Here is a 7,895-nt window from a genome sequence, read left to right on the forward strand (position 1 = left end):
ATCATCACTCACCTGAAATTCAGCTGCTCTCACCTGGCCTTAGCTGCAGTGACTCCAAACACCGCCTGAGCTCATTACACAAATAACCTACGTAATGAGCTTTAGAAATTAATTGTTATTGATGCTCAAAACCACTGCAGAATGACCCTGTGCTCATGACCATTGTTCCAATTAAAATTTCCTGCTCTGAAAATCCGAGACTTGAATTAAAATTAAAAAAATAGTAGCAGTGGAGAAGGTTCCTGTATGCCACTCACAGAGCCCAGTGAGATGTTCCTCATGCAGCTGGCCAGATGTGACCTGAAAATAATTCTAGGCTGAAGGAGAGATCAGATATTAGGAAAATTCCTCTGTGTGAAGGTCGGGAGGCCCTGGAATGGATTTTCCAGAGAAGCTGTGGCTGCCCCATCCCTGGAAGTGTCCAAGTCCAGTTTGGACAGGGCTTGGAGCATCCTGGGCTGGTGGAAGGTGTCCCTGCCCATGGCAGGGGGTGGAATAGGTGATCAATAGGTGATCTCTAAGGTCCCTTCCAGCCTGAACCATCCTGGGATTCTGTGGAATGACTGGATAAGGTGTGAGGTGAGAACTCCTGGAGCCACCAGGGGAAATAGTGTGGCTTTGTACCAACTTCCAAGGAAAAACCATTTCAAAAACCAACAGCCGAATACCCAGAACTGATCCTTGCAGATGACAATCACCTGCATTTCCACGTTTCCCTCTCATCCCACCTTTGCCCGTTTCCAGTACAAAGACAAAACCCTGCCATGCAGACGAGGAGCAATTCCCTGGAGCTGATCCATTTATTTTCCCCTCCGATATCTCAATTATTCCTTTCCCTTGCACCCTCGCCGCCTCGGGCCCATCATTAGCATGCAGAGCACGGGCTCTTTAGGAGCTGTTAACATTCACTGGCACTCCAGGTCCTCCCGCAGAGCCAACCTTCCCTGCCTCATTGGCATTCTCTCCGTGACACCGGTGCCACCGGGAGCCGAATTCCGACGGTGGCATCGCCGGGTGACATCAGAGCCTGCGTCACCCTGCTCCTTCACAGTCGTCCCTGGAGACACCAGGAGTCTGGGGTGGTGATTATTCCGATTCCTCTCGAGCTCCAGAGGTTTCCGAAGGGTTTCTCGCTCGCTGTCCTGTGCGATCCCGTTGTCATGGTGACCGGGCCGGGATGCTGGGCCCTTCCCCGAGGATGGGCTGCCTCGCAATGGAGCTGGTGCTTGCCAGTGGAATTCTGCCACACCTGAGGAGAAATGTTAAAAAACAACAGAACAGGGAAACCTGCTCTAAAAAAGACTTGGAATTTTTTGCTTAAGCCCGATGGCCGGGGATTCGGGGTTTTCATTATTTTCATAGAATCACAGAATGGTTTGGGTTGGAAGGGACCTCAAAATCATCCCACTCCAAGCCATGGCAAGGGACATCTTTCACTTTGTAGATTAAATACAAAAATTAGAAGCCTAATCCTGGGACTGGACCAAACTTCCCATGGATGGAGTTGTCGTGGAGCAAACCTGAGCTGGAGCTCCTTTGTGTTGTGCCCTCGCACAAATTTATCTCCCTCCCTCCACAGGTGATCATCACTCCTGTGACCGCACATTGTCCCAGCAGGACTGGGGCTCTGTAACTCAGTGCTCTGCCATACTGATCCCTCTCCATTTCAGCAGGAATGCAGAATTCACCTTCCAAAGAACTGCAGGACTTTCTGCTGCAATGTCAAGTCTCTCACAGGACCACGTGTCTGGTGGTGCACGGAGAAGTGTCTTTGCAGATTTGAGCAGGTCACCCTTTGTGACCTGGTTTTTGTCAGAGCAGCTCAGCTGACGTGTTCTGCTGGACACCGTGTCCGACACAACCTGTTTGTGGAGTCACTGCATTCATTAAATACAAAGAAACTGAAAGAACATAAATTTTGCATTATCTATTTGCTCACATCTCCCAGACCAATTGTTTATTTTGGTGGACTTCCAATGCCCTGGGCAGACAGGTCATTGGAGCCACTAATAACATTTCTTTCTCCTCTGCTCAGCCTGTAATTATTATCTTTCTCTCCCTTTTATCTCTTCTTCTCTGTAGTAATAAAGTTCTGGTTCTTCAGTGGTACCTCAGGATGTCTGACTTACAAGAGATGCCCAAGGGGATGCGCTGCCACCAAAGCAGGAGACGTCTCCAGCTGCATTTTAATGGGATGTTGTCAATTCAACAAGAAATCTGATTTTTCTTGCTGGCCAGATGAAAACTTCCAGGCATGGGGAAGTTGGTGACAGAGGAAAGCAGGAGTGCTGCTGCCCAGGGTGGGCACCAGTTGCTCAGGGGCTGGATGAAATGAGAAGAGATGGATTTTATTTACAGAATTCCCCTGGATCACGCTTGCTGCAAGGCCCACGTGGCCAAGGGTAGATTGTGGTGGTTATGGAAAATATTTTTACATTGTCACATTTCACTTCATGAACCGTGGAGTGTGGGACACCTGGAGAACACTTCCCTGTTGGCAGATTTTATCTCACTTTAACTGGCTCACTCTGGAACCAGCTCAGCATCATCTCCAAGCCCTTTTCCCTCTCCTCCAAGAGCTCTTGGATCTCTGTGGCAGTGCAGGAGCCCTGGCAGAGGCACCACTGCAGCTCCACTCCTGGTTTGCTCCCGGTTTGCTCCTGGTTTGCTCCTGGTTTGCTCCTGGCTGGTTCCGCGCTCCTCGGGAACTCGCCTCATTTCTGGGCTGCTTTTGATCACCCCGAGCTTTCTGGGGAATGGTAAAAGCTCCTGCTGAGGTGATTTCAGCCCAGAAATACCCTAGGAAGAGGTCACCTTCCTTTTCTGGACCCTGGACTACCTCAGGCTGCCAATTTCTGCCGTGGCAGAGCTGGGGGTTTGTTCTTTATCACCTTTCAACCCTTGATGCTCCATGAACACCCAGGGCTTGATCTTAGAACATCCAAATCAATATCTCCTTGGATCTGTACTGCACAGAAAAGAGATAAAATATCCCAAAACCCTAAAGGATGTTGATCTTAGGGAAATTAGTGAAGGCCAAGTAGCTCCTTTGTGTTTTTCTACTACCAGACAGATGTTAATTCTTAATGAATTATGTTTGCCTGAATCCAGGAGCACCATTTATCCCTTGTGACCTTTGCTGAGTTGAGTTATTAAGTGTTATAAATAACTACTCTTAATATGCAGGCAGTGTCCAAGTGCTTTTTATACTGATTCAGGAACAATCACAAACTAATTCCCCACAAATAATTCCTCAGATATTTGAATAAAAAGAAGACTGCATTTGCATATCTGCCCAGAAGGAACTCATCTCCCTGAAAAATATTCTGGTTTGTGAACAGCATTAGTCAATGGCTTTAGCACAGTCACTCTCACAAGAAATTATGCTAATCCATGTGGGAGATTTCATTTTCCTTCAAAAAGAATGGAAGCACAGTAAGACACAGAACAGCCCAAACGGCTGCAGGGAGAGGCGCTGCCCTGGGAAATGGATTGCAGGATCTACTCAAATAAATCATGCATGGTTTGTTAGGGAAAAATAGTAGGCAGGTTTAAATCAGATATAGCTATGGACAATTATTCAATAAAGAAATAGAATTTAGGATTTAATTAGAATATGCAGGTGTTGTGTTACACGTGCTGGACTCACTGGGCTTGGCTACTGAAAAATACCCACTTGGAAATATCCAAGAGAGAATTCCAGAATCCCAGAGTGGTTTGGGTTGGAAGGGACCTTGAAGCTCACCTCATTCCATTCCCTGCCATGGGCAGGGACACCTTTCACTATCCCAGGTTGTTCCAAGCCCTGTCCAACCAAAACAGCTGGAATACAACTTAAAATCTCATGGGCCATTTGGCTGATTCACCCCACGTATCACCCCCCAACCAACAGGGTGGAAAATAATGCAGAAATCCTGGGATTCTGTGGTTTCCGGGCTATTTAATTTCTGATTCAATGAGGAGGACATGGAGAAGCTCAGCACAAGGCACCTGAGGTGACGTGCAGAGCTCAGATCCAGAGTTTGCTCCTCACCAAACCCAGGGCCAGAACCGAGCACTGAATATTTCAGCAGCAGAGATGTGATGCCTTGGCCAAAACCCTGAGTCCTTAATTGCCAGCTTTGAATGTCACCTCTGTTTGAATAAGACCATCAAGCTGTGCTTTAAAGCAGCTTTTTAGTCAAAGGAAGATACAAATATTCTCATGTCTGTGAAGAATCCCATCAACTGAAAAAATCATGAGAAAACCTCTCCTGAATGAAGCCTGGGCTGGGTTGTGAATCTTTAATGTGCATTTCTGCAGCTCCTTTCAACACTCAGCAAATTCACATTCTCTTTGACAGAGGAGACATTTCCATGAAGTATTTATAGCAGCCAAGCAAAATAACCCGATTTCCTTTTTAACAGAGATTTTTGGGAGGCAGCTCCCAAATCCCAGTCTTCCTTATTTACACTATAAACAACAAAGAGATCAAATAATAAAATGGAGCTGCAATTGCACTGGTTGTTCCAGTGGAGAATACCTTCTTTTGTAAGAAGATCTGGGTAGATTCTGACTGTTCTGTACAGCTCAATTATTTATGAGTCAGGAGGAGAAGGGAGAACCGGGAAGAGCTGAGGGAGGAGGAAGGAGCAAACCCAAACACGCTCCTGTGTCATCAAAACACAGCCCATCTCCTGGGCATGTCCCAGCGTGGGGAGGATGCTTTGCTCTCCAGGGGAAATGGCTTCATCAATTGATAAAATTCACTGCAAGACACAACTGGCAGATTTCTCTCAGGAAAACAGGAGAGACAAAGATTCTCCATCCTTTCACTTGGTGGAAAAAGTCCTGCTGGCTGGAGACCCTTGGAGGGCAGCTCCTCTTCCTTCCTTCCTCCTCCAGCTGCTCCGTGGTGGCCGAATCCTGGTGCTGTCCCTCCTAGCACCACAAATATTCCAGACTTTGGATGGATTTTCTCTGTTTCCTACAGGCTTGTGACTCACGATCTGCTGCCTTTAAAGTGGCTGGGTTTAACCAGTGGCAGAAAGATGAGATTCTACAAATGTGAATCCTCTGCTCCAGCTTCTGCATTTTATAAGTCACTCGATATTTCCCCGCTTAAATGACTCCAATAAATGTGGCTTGCTGGTCAATTTAGCAAGATGAGTGTTTCCAGTGAGGTCAATGCAAGACAAATAAGCAGGTTTCGGTAAAATGACTCGCACCATTTCATAGAAATTATTAAAAAATCATAAATGAGTGTTGCTTCTCACTAATTGCCCTTTTACAGCTGTATTCCCATTGCTCCCTTCAGGAGTTTCACCAGTCAGACCTTTAAAAAATATACAAGGAGCTTAGAGAAGACGTTTGTTACGACTGATTGGATGCAGTTGTCTATAAAAAATGGAAAATGGGAAAAGGAGAGCAATATCTCTGAGTTTTTCTGGCTTTTATGGGCAGCAGAAGACCCGGCTGCTGTCGTTTCTCTGCCTGAAGGCAAAGATTTCCATTACCAGTTTATCAGTCACATGGGCAGGGAAAGAGATAAAAATTGGTCCTTTGTACAATGTTCAGCCGAGGTAATTAATTGGGGATTGATTCAGGAGAAATCCAACTCATTTGAAGTCTGTGGTGATAAAATCACGACAGATGGGTTGGAGCAGGAGGAACTCCAGCCTGGCAGGACACGGAATGAGCTCTGGGTGTGGGAGCAGCCAGCCTGCCCCAGGGCTTTCCTGAGTTTTTCCAAAGCTGGGAATTTTCTGTTTAACTCTCTGGAGTGGCATTTCTGTCCCCATTTCAGCTCCATGTGGCTGCTCCCACCTTGAAGGGCTGAGGCTGCAGCCTCGTGCCTGGATCTGCTGGGATGGGACTTTTTAAAGCCTGTAAACTGTAATTATTCATAAACCACCTCCATAAGCCACGTCATTCTTTCCATCTTCACAATTTTTCCCGCTCTGAAATACGATCCAGACAGTGTTGTGCTGTCACTGGGCTGTCCTGTCCCTATCCTCATGGAAAAACTGGTGCCATCTACTCCTGGTTTTCCAGCCCAGCATCCCCGATGTGCTGGATTACTCAGAGCATTACTGCTCTGTAATCTCAGCCTCCTCCCTCTCCTTCCTCTTTTCCATGCAGTTCTGCTGACCCTCTAATTGGGAATTCCTCAATTAACATTGTCTTTTTTTCCTCTTCCAGGCCACCCAGGGCAGTGGCTTCAGCAGCCTGAAATATTCTCTTTAATACCCACTTTTCATCCAATTATGGATCAAAAGATCTGTCAGGCAGAGCAGCATCCCTGCTGATGGTGATGAATGGAACAGACAGCAGCAGGATTTCGACCACTGGATCTCCCCCATTCCATCTCATTCCACCCATCCCATTCCATCTCCAGGGCCAAGATCCTGGGATCTGCACCATCATTTGGAACCTGGAGCTGGAAAAGAGGCAGCAAAGTCCTGCTGCAGAATTTAGTATTCTCCCTGCCAGTTTTTAAGGTTTTGGTACAAAACAAGGGTTCTTAAACCTGTTACTCTGTAATGAAGGGGGATTTTAAGCCATTAAAATTAAGGGGGATTTTATTCCATATTCCACTGTTTCACCAAGCACAAGGAGAACTGGACCAGAGCAAGAGTTTTTTGTATTTTATGTACAGCAGAGCTTGCTTGTTGTATTTTAGGTACAGCCTTGGCTGCTCAAAGCAATTTTCAGTATTTCGAGTGAGTTAAATTAAAAAAATAATGAAGTTTTGTGTCGGCTCCTGGGGGAAATAGAGGTGGAAATAATGAATCCACGAATATTCCGTGTGCTCCATAAAATGGTGACATGGAAGAGCAGTGGAGGAGGCAGCCACAGCAAAACCTGGCACGAAACTTCCTGTGGAATTTCCTCCTGAATTCCCTGAGCCTTCTGGATACCCAGGAGAATACCAGCCAGAGCAATCCTGACTCTCATATTTTGTCTGCCTGATATTCTTCACACTCAGGTGTTTGGTGTCTCTTGGTGCATCCTCATCTCCTGGAGCTGAATGGCTCTGAGCAAATTTTACCAGGATGCAGGAATGTGATGTGTGGATAAAGGAAAACCCTTGAGAAATTTGTTTTTTTGCCAAATCTTGGGAAAAACACATTAAGAGGAGAGCTCCTGCATGTGGCAGTGCCAGGGGTGGTTCAGGCTGTTTCTGTGTAAGCAAAAAGAGCCTTTCTCAGGTTTGAATTTAACTTGGATATAATTTGAATTTGTGATTTCTGCATTTTGAATTGTACAGAAAATGCAGAAAATTGACTTCTCAGTTAATCACAGTCCTCCCCCAAAAGCTACCAAACTGAAATGTAGCTGGTTTTGTAAGCAAAGGAGTGGTTTTGCAGCTCTCAGTAATAAAATACCTCAGACAGAGCTAACGGCCTCTCTCCAGAGGCAGCAGTCATTCCCACCCTCCAACTTTATAGATCCTTATTTTCATTAGGTTTTTATTTAATGAAAGAATAAAACCCACACACACACACAGAATCAACACAGAGACAAAACCCCAAGAAAGTCTATTTTAAATAAGAAATCAATGTAATTTTGCATCACAACCTTTCTTCCCAGTCTTCCCAAGAAGATGCTCAGAAGGATCAATTTCAGGTGGGACCTTGTGAGCAGTGCTCGGTAGAAGATATTTTTATTTATGAAATATTGTATTTTATCATAGATCCATGGGTGCCATGCCACTGATTCCCATAAATCTCATGTCCCATCTGAGCTCTTCCAGATGTGAATCCCTGGATGTGCTACAGCTCTGCATCCCTTGCCAGGCTTATTTAACACCTTATCTCCTCCCCTGCCAGGAATAGCATTAATTTTAATTGTAATTTTAAATTTAATTTTTATTTTTATTCCAACTTTAATTATAATTTTCATTTTAGTTTAA

Source organism: Poecile atricapillus, chromosome 12 (genome assembly GCF_030490865.1).
Source record: "Poecile atricapillus isolate bPoeAtr1 chromosome 12, bPoeAtr1.hap1, whole genome shotgun sequence".
Taxonomy (NCBI): Eukaryota; Metazoa; Chordata; class Aves; order Passeriformes; family Paridae; genus Poecile; species Poecile atricapillus.